The following is a 13,449-nucleotide window of genomic DNA, read 5'->3' as shown; positions in this document are numbered from 1 at the left end:
TTTTAAAATTGAAGTCATAGATGGAGAGATATGTAATGCTGTTTATGTGATTCATCTGTAAGGTAGAATACTCCCTACAAAAAGGGAGGAGTTTTAAAGACCAACACTGTATAGTTGACTCATTTCTATGCAATAATACGCAAAATAATGTATTTCTTTCCAACACACAGATAAGGTATGAACTTAAGCATCTTTACTCTGATAAGGGCTGGAAATAGAATGGCAGCCATTGTGATAGGCACTGAACTGTTTAGCAATTTATCTAGAAAAGCTCTTAGTTTTGAGTATTTCTCTCCTGTATTTCAAGCATATTGCAGATTATTTTAATGTATTTTATACTTTTTAATTCCAGATTACTATGTCAAACCTAAGTAAAATGAAATTACATGTTTTCATTTTTCTGTTCTCAGTGTTTTAACGATTTTTATTTCTATTATTCATGTCCAAATATTAACTAAACGTTGTTTAACTTATGTGTGAAATCTGAACAAAGTACAGAAAAATATTAACATAATCTCTGTGACATTTCCCTAGACTTTTCTCATGACTTGCTCAGATTGTGCATTACAGTTTTGCTTTTTAAATTTGTTTTATAAAATTGGAGCACTTTTCAACCACTACTACAAAAGAGGCATCTGCTCTGGAATTGCTGTACTAACGGGTAGGAAGAGATCTTCCTTTTCTTTTGAATACTTTTGCATTTGAAGTCCTTTACTGAGTTTATCCACTGTGTCTCAAATAAACTCTGTTTATGAACTGCCCAGAAAGATGAAATCGAATATTGAGAAGGAATGGCTGGTGCATCAACCAATCTCTCTCCAAAGTCTTCAGTTAGGAATGTTGAACAATTGCTGTCAATTTAAGGTAAAATCAAGGGAGTCACAATTTTGGGAGGTTATAAGGTTTCTTGGGGTAGAACAATAAGCTAAGAAGAAATCAGCTATATATTTCTAAAGCATGCTTTAGTTAAGAATCTTTGCCCTGGGGAAGCCCATGAAGGACAGACATACAGTGTGGACTTGTAAGAAGATTGAAAATATTGTATTAATTATGATTTAATTGTAAATCTGTAAGTGGGAGAAAAGGACCTTGATCAGCAAGAAACCTAGAACTGGTTAATTGTTAGAGAATAGCATATTAGTAATTTATTGTAGCTGTAGTTTATCTTCTTCAGTGTTTATATGAAGAACACATTGTATTTCTATCTGCAAAACTTCATTAACTGTTTCTCAATCCTTTTTGAAGCCATTATAAATGTATATAATGACTTCCTACTTGCTTATCTAATGCTGGGTCAGTTTTCCATTTCTTAATGAAGAGCTTCCCGCTGGAAGCTTTTTGTGAGCAATTGTCAGCAGGTGGGTTACAGAGGGAGAGAAGGGTTTTATCTCTTATGGTAGTGAGGCTAAGCCTGTTGCTGTGTTGCTAACCAGAGTTTTAAAAGGTTTGGGATCTGTATTCCATTTTACTGGTGACTCTGAGTGACTTTAAAGAAGGTAACTTGCAGTTTTTAAAGGTCTTCTGGCATGTTTTCCCAGGATTTCAATGGTTGTCCAGCATCAAAACAGTTTTTAAAAATTGCCCCTGCTGTATGCTGCCTTTAGCTTAACAATCTGTAAACATCCTGTCCTGACAGGTGTATCAGGATGCGGTATGTTATATATGTACTAGTATCTTAAAATACTAATATAGACATTAGACTGTATGATGCTCAGTTTTACTAAAAAAGGAGATTAGTAGTAGTTAAAACAGGCACAGGATCTCTCAAAACGATGACAATCAGCTTCTTCAGGACTTTGAAGACTTTAAAATGGTTTTATTCAAGACAATAATTTACTGGTATTCACACAATTTTTTGTTCACACAATTTGCCCTTGCAGCACAGAAGGCAAATGGTTTCCTGGGCTGCGTTAGGAGGAGTGCTGCCAGCAGGTTGAGGGAGGAGATCCTCCCCCTCTGCTCAGTCAGTGAGGCCACACCTGGAGTCCTGTGTCCAGTTCTGGGCTCCCCAGTAAAAGACAGACATGCAGATACTTGAGAGGATCCAGCAAAGGGTCACTAAGATCAGGATGGCACTATGGCAGCTCCCCTATGAGGAAAGGCTGAGACAACTTGGTCTGTTCAGCCTGGAGAGGAGAAGGTTCAGGGAGGGATCTGTCGTGGTTTAACCCCAACCAGCAACCAAGTACCATGCAGCCGCTTGCCCACTCCTCCCCCCACAAGAGGAATGGGGAGGAGAATTAGGAAGGAATGTAAAATTCTAAGGGTTGAGATAGGAACAATTTCATAATTTAAATAACATAAACCAAAATGAAGACAATAATAGTAATTATTATAACAAAAAGGAGGAAGAAGGGGAGAGGAACAAAATCCAAAGGGAAGGGAGAAAAGAAGACAAGTGATATACAGTACAACCACTCACCACCCGCTGACCGATGCCCAGCCAGTCCCCAGCAGCGATCAGTGCCCCCAGCCAACCCCACCCTCACCCCAGTTTATATACTGAGCGTGACATTCTATAGTATGGAACATCTCTGTGGCTAGTTCGGGTCAGCTGTCCTGTGTCCCCTCTCAGCTTCTTGTGCTCCTCCAGCCTTCTCCTTGGCAAGGCTGGAGAAACTGAAAAGTCTGTAACTTAGTATAAACACTACTTAGCAATAACTGAAAACATCCATGTGCCATCAACATTGTTCTCACACCAAATCCAGAACACAGCACTGCACCAGCTACTATAGAAGGAAATTAACTCTGTACCCTCTAAAACCAGGACAGGATCTCATCAATGTGTACAAATACGTGAAGGGAGGGTACAAAGAGAACAGAACCAGGCTCTTTTCAGTGGTGCCCAGTCACAGGACAAGGGTCAATGGGCACAAACTGAAACACAGGAGGTTCTCTCTGAACATCAGGAAATGCTTTCCCTCTGTGAGGGTGTCTGATCACTGGCACAGGTTGCCCAGAGAGGTTGTGCAGTCTCCATCCTTGGATATAGTCAAAAACTGTGGTCACCTAGGCCAGATGACCTCCAGAGCTCCCTGCCAACCTCAACAACCATTCTGTCATTGTGTGATTCTTAGCTTTTATCCCAAATAAAGACTTTCGGTGCAAACTGGTTATAGTAATTTCTGAAGATTTTAAAGAATTTCACACCTAAGCTTATGAATAATAGCAAATAGCATAGCATTGTGATTTGTTGATACTTCGCACAAATGTGGAAGTTATCATAGATTGAAGGCATTTCCTGGGATTTGTGGTATGGAAGGAGTTTTATCTGTTTATGAACTGTATACTAAGAATGGAGGAGCAATTATTTCCTTAACTTTCAAGGGGCTTTTTATTAAAATGGCCTTTTTCTCCCCAGACTTCCTCAAGGTTTTGGAAGCATAATTAACAGAATTAATCCTGTCAGTAAAACATGAACTTTGAGAAGAGTTGTTACTAGGAGCTAGAGAAGTAAATACTACATTGCTATTGCCACTTGACATTACACACTGTTAAACTGTATAAAATAGTTCAGGTTTTTTATCTCTGTACTACTATTACTTGTGGTTAAATGAACAGCTGATGAAATATTTGAACAACAAAAATATGTACAAGTAAATACAAAAAACTTAATTGAATGAAAGCAAATCTTCACACATACCTCGTATTTGACAGGCTGACAGACTAAAAAACATTTTAAATTGAAGCTGTGTATACTACCTCTACATGTAGTCACTAGACAAAGGCTTTCTAATCAATGTAATGCCCTTTAGGAAAGGTTCATCATCTCTGAGGGCTGATACTTTGAAAAATCGGTATCTACTGCTCATGCTTTAGATTCCTAGAGAAGAAATTGCTGCTAAGAGATGGAAACATTACCTCACAACAGCTGTAAACTCTCCATCTCGGCAGGCACTGATTACATAGATAAGATCAACAAAACCACATTTGAGACCTAAATATTCTGGTGGTGGTGTTAATTCTCTGTCCTTCATTTAATCTTATTATTTAACTAAGCAAAAAATACATTTTCAGTGTTAGTACAAAAGCATATTAAAAGAGCTAGTTTTCAAAACAGAGAAAATAATTAAGCCTTCAGCTGGCGATGTGGTAGCTCTGTTGTGTGTCTGACACTGTACTGTTGGCATTTTTGATCTAACTTCTCCATCTTCTTGGTGTAACTAAGCAATGCAGTTAAATTACTACAGCCCTTCTCTCCTTAAGTGGACAGATATTATATTGTTACAGCTCTTTATTAGAGAAGAACAGCCTTACCTATGTAAGGCAGATTTGTATAGACATCATGCATTCATGCAAGAGGGTTTTTTAAAGCTATTTCAGTTAGAGTCTACTCCAAATGCAATAGTTTTCTTGAAAAAATTCAGATTTAGAATAGGCCTATATTTTGGAATAATGCTAGTGCTAAGGAACAGAAACCACTGAAAAATTTTACCCCTTCCAATAAGTCCTTCATGCTTTAGCTCTCGGTGTATCCTAGCAAAACCTCTTTATTTCACATCACATGAAGAAAAAGAATAAGAGGGAGTGTCATAACAGCTGCTTATGTTGCCAGGGAACACCAGGATGAAGCCTGTTGTCTTTTGATTGCTTTTAGTAGAGCTAGGGCTGGAACAGCTGGGGAACTCCTTCACTCTCAAGGAGACACACTGCTGAAAACACACTTGCCTTCCTCTTGTCACACAGCCACATGCTAGACAGCACCTGAGAAGAGGCATTGTTAATTACTCTGTATACTTAAAAGAACGTTCTCCAGGGTTTAGCATATTGTCTGCTTCATATACACCAAAGTCAGAGCTAAATCTTCCAAAGAACAATGGTTAGCTCTCAGGCTGATCCAGGGGCCATTTTATAGAATTACAGAACAGTTTGGGTTGGAAGGGACCTCCTCTCATCTAGTCAACCCCCCTGCAATGAACAGGGCCATCTCCAACCAGAGCAGGCTGCTCAGAGCCCTGTCTAGCCTGACCTTGGACATTTCCAGGGATGGGGCATCCACGACTTCTCTAGCCCACCTGTTCCAGTGTCTCGCCACCCCTACAGTGAAGAATTTCTTCCTTGTATCTGATCTAAATCAACCCTCTTTCAGTTTAAAGCCATTACCCCTTGTCCTATCACTACATACCCTGGTATAAAGTCCCTCTCCAGCTTTCTTGTAGGCCCCGTTTAGGTGCTGGAAGGCTGCTATAAGGTCTGCGGGAGCCTTCTGTTCTCCAGGCTGAACAACCCCAACTCTCTCAGCCTGTCTTCACAGGAGAGGTGCTCCAGCCCCCTGATCATCTTCATGACCCTCCTCTGGACTCACTCCAGCAGGTCTGTGTCCTCCTTATGTGGGGGCCCCAGAGCTGAATGCAGTACTCCAGGGGGGGTCTCATAAGACCAGGGTGGAGGGAGAGAATCGCCTCCCTTGACCTGCTGGTCATGCTTCTTTTGATGCAGCCCAGGATACAGTTGTCTTTGTGGATTGCAAGTTCACATTGCCAGCTCTGTCCAGCTTTTCATCCACCAGTACCAAGTCCCTTTCCACTGGGCTTCTCTCAGTCTCCTCATCCCCTAGCCTATATTGATACTGTGGGTTGCCCTGACCCAGGTGCAGGAGCCTGCACTTGTCCTTGTTGAACCTCATGAGGTTCACATGGGCCCACTTCTTGAACTTGTCCAGGTTCCTCTGGATGGCATCTCTTCCCTCAGGCATGGGGGACATGCCTGGCATGACACCCACCGCTCATCTGGGTGTCATCTGCAAACCTGCTGAGCGTGCATTCATTCCCACTGTCCATGTCATTGATGAAGATATTAAACAGTACTGGTCCCGGTATGGACCCCTGAGGGACACACTTACCACCATTTGACCACTACCCTCTGGATGCAACCATCCAGCCAATTTCTTATCCACCAAACAGTCCACCCATCAAATCCATGTCTATCCAATTTAGAAAGAATAATATTGTGGGGGCTGTGTCAAAGGCCTACAGAATTCCAGATAGATGACATCTGTAGCAATTCCTTTGTCCTCTGATATAGTCACTGCATCATAGAAGGCCATTAGGTTGGTCAGGCAAGACTTGCCCTTGGTGAAGCCATGCTGGTTGTCTTGAATTATCTTCCTGTCCTCCATGTGCCTTAGCATAGCTTCTAGGAGGATCTGTCCCATGATCTGCCTAGGCACAGAGTGACAGGTCAGTAGTTCCTAGGGTCCCCCGTTCTACCCATTTTAAAAATGGGTGCAATGTTTCCCTTCTTCCAGTCATCAGGGACTTCACCTAACTGCTATGACTTTCCAAATATCATGAAGAGTGGCTTGACAAGTACATGAGCCAATTCCTTCAGGAGCCTGGGATGCATCTCATCACGTCCCATAGGCTTAGGTATATTCAGATTCCTCAGGTAGTCATGAACATGATCTTCTCTTACAGTGGGATGTACTTTGCTCCCCCAGTCCCTGCCTTGAGGTCCATCCAATCGAGGGTGTGGGAAGAAAGGTTGCCAGTGAAGACTGAGGCAAAAAAACCTGTTGACTACCTCAGCCTTCTCCTTGTCTGTCATTACCAGTTTGCCAGTTGTGTTCATCAGAGGAGTACACATTCTCTGATCTTCATTTTCTGGCTGACATACACATAGAAGCCCTTATAATTCTTTCCATTCCTTGTCAAGGTCAGCCCCAGCCACACCTTGGCCTTCCTCACCCCATCCCTACAGAACCAGGCAGCATCCCTATGCTTTTCCCAGGATACCTGTCCCTGCTTCCACTGGCCCGTGCATTTCCTACTTGCCCTTTAGTTTGACCAGTAGGTCTCAACTCATCCATGCTGGTCTCTTACCTTCCCTTCCTGATCTCTTATACCTAGGAAACAAGAGCTTTTGTGCTCTATGGAGAGCATCCTTAAAGATCTGCCAGATCTATTCTGCTCCCTTGTCCCTGAGGGCAGTTTCCCAGGGGGTCCTACTGACTAACTCCTTGAACAACTGGAAGTTTGCTTTCCTAAAATTGAGGCTCCTGACTTTACTGTTTGCCTGACCCATATCCCTCAGGAGTGTGAACTCCACCAGTGCATCATCACTGCAGTCCAGGCTGCCTCCAATCTTGATGTCACTGATTAGGTCACTTGTGTTGGTGACCATCAGGTCCAGTATCGCATCCCATCTGGTAGGGCTGCATATTACCTGGTTTAAGAAGTTGTCCTCAATGCAATCCAGGAATCTCTAGGATTGCCTACAGCCGCTGGTGCTACTTTTCCAGCAGGTGTTGGCGTGGTTGAAGTCCCCCAGCAGGATGAGAGCCTGCAAGACCTATGTCTTCTGTAGCTAGAGTAAGAGGACTGTGCCAATAGCCTCCCCTTGATCGGGCAGCCTGTACTGAACACCAGCCACAAGGTTCCTTCTGTTGCCTTGGTCTCTAATTCTTACCCATAGACTTCCAACTTGCTCGTGGCTATTCTTCAGAGACAGCTCTTCACAATCCACCTGTTTCTTGACGTAGGGGGCACCCCCGCTGCCCCTCCTTCCTTGCCTGTCCCTTCTGAACAGGCTGTAGCCATCGACAGCTGCACTCCAGTCTTCAGTTCATCCCAGCAAGTTTCAGTAACAGCAAGTAGGTCATGGCTTTCTAGCAGCACGGTGGCTTTCAACTCCTGTTTGTCGCTCATGCTGTGTGCATTGGTGTAGAGGCCTTTCAGCTGGGCTGTTGGCCACATCACCTTTCAAGAGGAACCTTAATTCCTCTGAGGTATTTCACTGATGTTTCCCTGTTGGCTCCTATTGCCTCAGGAGCTCCTGGCTCGTCCCTGTAAGACTGGAAATGTGCTCCAGTGTACACAGCATGTCCCAGAGCAACAGGCTGAGGGCCCTCACTAGCACCCCAACCCTCTAACCTCCCACAGCTTGTCACAGGCAAGCCTGATACTATCCCTGGCCCCCCTCCAGTCTAGTTGAAAGCCCTGTCAATGAGTGCACCCCAGCTCAGGAGCACAAACTCTCCTCTATTCTGCCTTTGTAAAAGGTGAATCCCACCTGATGCCAGCACGCCAGATTCCAGGCAGACCATCCCGTTATAAAAAAAACCACCAAATTTGTGGCGATGACACCAGCCACAGAGCTATATTCTTCTTTGATGAGGAATATCTAAGTATTAATGCCGCCTTCTAAAGAAGCAGCATTGGTGACATAAATAAATATGAGACTGCTGTATGAGAGGCTCCCGTTGGCCCTGCACCACATGTAGCACAGTTTCTGAGTTGGGAAGTTGATACTGGACAGAAAATAAGTACTACAAAGACTAGTGAATGAACATGTACTTTTTTCTTATTCCTGCTAAAATCAATCTCACCAAACTCAGCAGTAAGCAATGCATATTTGTAAAATAAATTAATGAAAAACAGAGGAAAAGGAGACTATCGGTTTTAATCATATTTTGCAGCATAAAGTTATTCCAGCATTAAAAGTAGCAAGAAGTAGAAATTAATAGTTTATGCTTAAAGTCAGAGGCTTAGATTTTTAGGCCGTGTTTGCACATCTACCATAATATTTTTAGTCTCAGCATAACATATTTTTTTTTTATGATTCCAGGGTGTATGAACTGATGAATTCTGTAGAATAGAAAATCCAAGACTTAACTTTGTTGTAATAGTGTTAAATTCTTTACTAAACATACGAATAAGGAATATGTCTGCTTTCTAATACTAATGAGTATGAGTACTGAAAATTTATAGTGTCAATTAATGGGGTGCAGAATATGGAGCATGACAGCATCTTCACACCAAGATGTCTGCAGTCAAAAAAAAAAAAAAAGGAGAACAGTAAAGTATTTCGACTATTGGCAGGACTGGTAGAACTACATACATCTAAGTGTGTCAGTGTCGTGGTTTAACCCCAGCCAGCAACCAAGCACCACGCAGCCAATTGCTCACTCCGCCCCAGCCAGAGGGATGGGGAGGAGAATTGGAAAGGAGTGTAAAACTTGAGGGTTGAGATAAGAACAATTTAATAATCTAAACAGAATAAAAAGGTAAGAACAACAACAATAATAGTAATAGTAATAATAACAACAGTTATATTGGAAAGGTTAAAAAGGTTAAAATCCAAGGGAAAAGGGAGAAAGGAAACCAAGTGATGCACAGTACAGCTGCTCACCACCCGCTGACTGATGCCCAGCCAGTCCCCCAGCAGCGATTCCCCCCGCCCCAGCTAACCTCCCAAGTGTATATACCAAGCATGATGTCCCATGGTATGGAATATCCCTTTGGCTGGTTCAGGTCAGCTGCCCTGGCTGTGCCCCCTCCCCACTTCCCATGCCCCTCCAGCCCTCTGGCTGGCAGGGCCCAAGAAACCAAAAGGTCCTTGACTTGGTATGAACATCACCCAGCAACCACCAAAACCATCCGTGCGTTATCAACATTGTTCTCACATCAGAGCCAAACCCCAGCTCTGTACTAGCTACTAGGAAGAAAGTTAACTCCATCCCAGCTGAAACCAGGACAGTCAGAAAATAGACCTTGACAGTATTTTAGTTGGTTTTAACTTTTAAAAGCTTATATACTGTAGAATGGTATTTTCTATTACTTCAAAGTAGACATTTTCATTTTTTAACAGAATTATCCTGTTTTTGAGACTAGACATGTCATGCCGTAACTGAATGCCTGAAGAAGGAATTGGGTGCTGAGGGTGAGCAGAACTGGAAAGAGGTAAGAAAGAAACAGGTCAGAAGAGTGACTATGATAGGAAAAGTAGAAATAGAAGGGGATGAGGCCAAGACTGGAGGAGTCCTCCATACTGCTTCTTCATCCCATTCCCAATTCTGTGTTATCTGAAAGACAGATTGCACCGGCAGCAGCCTGCTTAAGAGCACAACTCTGTTTAACACCTTGACCATTGTCAATCCTGTTCACTGAATGAATCAAGATTTTGGAGAAAAAATAACCCATTCAGTTGGAATGCAGTTTGCATTGTAACATGGATGCTGTGAGATACTGAATTCAGACTGCAGAAGGAAAGTTCTCCTTTTTTCATAATTTGTAAGTACTTAACTTTGCAGACAATGCTGTTTTAATGGGGGATAACTTGAGCTACTTTCATGTAGCAGTTCTGAAAGCCTACATCTGCCAGAAGAAAAATCCATCAGATGGAACATGAGTTGTGCCATCAGCAATCTTTGGCCCAGTAGATGCACACCACAGACCTAACACTAGAATTATTGTCCCATGAGTATCTTGTTATTCTGCACAAGGAACAGCACTTTTTATAGGGCTGGAATTTTTCATTTTTTTATTATTTTTTATTTGCTAACAGGTTTCAAGCTATTTACAGCAGACAGAAAGAAGCAAAGACAAAGGGCACAGAAATACCAGGTTTTTTGCAGACACTCTTCTCTATAGTCTACTAGATCCTGCTTCTTTTTGCTTTCATCTAATCCTACTCATTCTGGCTTTGAGTTTTATTCATTCCCCTTTTATGCGTGCCTCTAAACAGCTGCCTATCTCTTCATCTGTAGGCTTCTGTCTTCTCTGCTGCTGCCTACCTACCTTAGAAAGCAACTCCTTTGCATCTCTGACTGATGTCTTCTTCCAGAGTGCATATGCCCACCACACCCTCTTTCTCTTCAGCTTGTTTTCTGTCTGGCTTCTGTAATGCTATTTTCTTTTCATCTTCCTTATAGTGGGTTCCATTTTGACCACTTGTCTTTGTCTGGCTTATGCAGGGATAAGCATCTGAAAGCATAGGACAGACATCCAGCATTCAGCTTCAGTGTCCAGCTCTAGAAATACAGAATGAAAAGTGTTGCTTGGCAGAAGACTTGAATGTACTCTTTATTGACGTACTTGTCAGGTCTGAAAAGTCAGTTAGCTACTTAGTTAGACAGGTCTAACTTCAGTCAGCTCTAAGAAGTCTCCACGGAGCTTTGTCAATTGTGGCTGCTTCTGAAAGCTTCTGAATTGCCACTGTTTGCAAAAAACCCCAAACCCTACATACCTAGAGCTCCTCAGCAGACAGGTTATAACATTTATTGGGGGGGGCAAAGGGGGGAGGGGCAAAGGGGGTGGGAAGCAGGTAGTACTTCCTATTCTTTTCCTCAGAAATCAGGTCTTCCCCAAAATTTAATCTGTTAGTGAAAGGCATCTTGAATGGTTCAAGCAATTATAGAAGTCTTATAACAGGGATTATAGGGCAAATATGTACAGGATAAAACTGTATTTAAAACCAGGAATAAATAATGGGGTTTATTCTCTGAATAATTTATTTTTTTGACTTCCCAAAACCTTTTAAATAACAAGGTTGTAGTGTGTCCACATGTGTGTGTTTGTGGCCTGATAATGAACTTTTGCTTTTGTTTGCAGCGTGGTCTTTGCTTTGGCTTACTGTGTACTACATGAACAAACACAATTTTACTCTTTTTAAAAATATTGTTCTGAGAACTGTTACATTCTCACCTTCCTGACTGAACTTTGTCTTCTTGAGGCTTGGATGCAGTGTGATGTTATTTGTGATGACAGGATATGCAGTATCAAAAAAACCCCACCCCAACAGAACAGCATAACTGTAGTGGCTGCCGTCAGCCCCGGCAGCAGTGGAAAGCCGCTTGAGCAGAGAGCATCTGTGGGCAGTGTGTGCTCAGACTGCTGTCACAGCAGCCCTGCATTGTCCTTCTGGATGCACAAAGCCCTCATGGCACTGCAAGGCAGGATGAGAAGCTGGAAGTAGTTAGCAAAGTGATACAGAAAGGTCCTTAACAGAAAGCAGTGATTTATTTCCATCACATGCCCAACAAAATGCCATGGTTTTGCTTTCTAAGAATCCCTCTACAGCATTTAAATTACTCTGTGTTGAATCTCTCTCTTTTCCTTAAAAAACAGAATGAAAATTAATTCATGTAAGCTAAATGATGGTAGACATTTTCTATTTATTTTACAGGGAAAAACTACAAAGCATCCTTTAAAATTAGCAGGGAGAAGGTGTCAGGGTGCAGGCAGGGACAGAGGCTCCCTGGGCACGCAGAGGCAGCTGGGCAGCCGGGGCCTGTCCCACCGCCCCAGCCAGCAGCAGGGCAGCTGGGCAGGGAGCAGGCAGAGGCAGCCCCATTCCTGGGCATTTGGCATCTGGCAGGGACCGGGATGGGCAGAGCCAGGCTGTGATACTGGCCCAGCGGCCAGGCACGGGGGCAGCTGGAGACTGGCTCTGCTATGGCATGGCTGGGGCAGGGGCTGGCGGCCCTGGAGGCTGACATGGGGTCCTGGGCCCTGGGGAGGCTTGGCAGGGCTGGTAAGCCCTGTCAGTGCCATCAGGGCCCTGATGGGATATACGATAGTGGTTTTTAATTTTTACTTTAAATAAAAAGAAATGCATAGTAGAGTTTTGAAGAAAGGAAGTAAAAAAAGGCAGGTTTTTTTCAGCTCCCTATGTTCTAAAAACTGAACTTCAGCAATAAAACTAAATGCAGTCAAGTGGATTTCACACAAATAGAACCAGTACTTAGGTAATTATTTTAGTCATTTAGGAAGTAATTTTGACCTTAAACTAGGAGTGCATAAATAGGTCCATGTATGAAGAGATCAGACTATGATACAAGCAGCATTGTGTCAATTCTAGTTGTGTACCAAGTTTTGTAATTATAGATTAGTCTTTCTGCGCTATGGGTCACAGCTCAGCATCAATGGTATATTGTGGTTGTGGAAAATTTCTGTGCAAGTGGCAGACATATGTCGAATTATACAATGATGTTGAGACACCTTCAGTGTATGACGTTCTTTTCAAGACAGCACTGAAATAAGAGCATGTGCAAGTTCTGAATTTATAAAACCTTAGTCATTATACAAAGAAAGACATACCCACTCTCTAGCAATTTGTTACAAGTTTGTGTTAATTCTTTCTAACCATAGACTCACAGAACAGCCCAGGTTGGAAGTGACCTCAAAAGATCAACCCTTTGTGGGAAATGGAGCCTGAATGGGATTATTGAGCATCCTGTCCAATCGCATCTTGAAAACCTGTGGTGATGGGGACCCTACCACATCCCTGGGGAGGTTGTTCCACTGAATAATTGTTCTCACTGCAAAAAATTTCTTTCTTATATCAAAATGAAACCTCTGCCGGTGCAACTTGTACCCACTGTCCCTTGTCTTCTCCGTGTGGCTCCTTGAGGAGAGAGAGCCTCTGTCCTTTTTGTAGCTGCCCTTTAAATGTCCATCTCCGAACCATACAAAAAGAGATTCTGTTTCATATTGAGTGTAATCACATAACAAATGACAGCTGTGATTATTAGCATGGCATGCAAACGTATGTACAATAAAATAAAATCCTGTCCTGATAAGACAGAATTTCTCCTCTGTTTGTTATGATGAAACAGACTGTTGCATACAAGAGAAAAATTATATGACAGTACAAAATAGTCTCATTTTAAAAGATGGGTTCTGAAATATACAAAGGCTGATGATGGAGTTATTTCCTGAGCAGCTTTAG

The 13,449-nt window shown here is 42.5% G+C and overlaps 1 long non-coding RNA gene across 1 annotated transcript in view; it reads left to right on the top strand.

Moving 5' to 3' along the window:
- Window positions 1–13,216, top strand: part of LOC130142891 (uncharacterized) — a 35,144-nt gene extending 21,928 nt beyond the window's left edge. Inside the window, exons 2-3 of the long non-coding RNA XR_008819561.1 lie at window positions 9,589–9,680; window positions 12,870–13,216. This is a non-coding gene — a long non-coding RNA (uncharacterized LOC130142891). The remainder of the gene's footprint in view (window positions 1–9,588; window positions 9,681–12,869) is intronic.
- Window positions 13,217–13,449: the final 233 nt, after the last annotated feature.

The sequence above is a fragment of the Falco biarmicus genome, chromosome Z (genome assembly GCF_023638135.1).
Source record: "Falco biarmicus isolate bFalBia1 chromosome Z, bFalBia1.pri, whole genome shotgun sequence".
Classification (NCBI taxonomy): Eukaryota; Metazoa; Chordata; class Aves; order Falconiformes; family Falconidae; genus Falco; species Falco biarmicus.
Note: the sequence above shows the minus strand (reverse complement) of the source record. Positions and strands in the feature narration are given on the sequence as shown.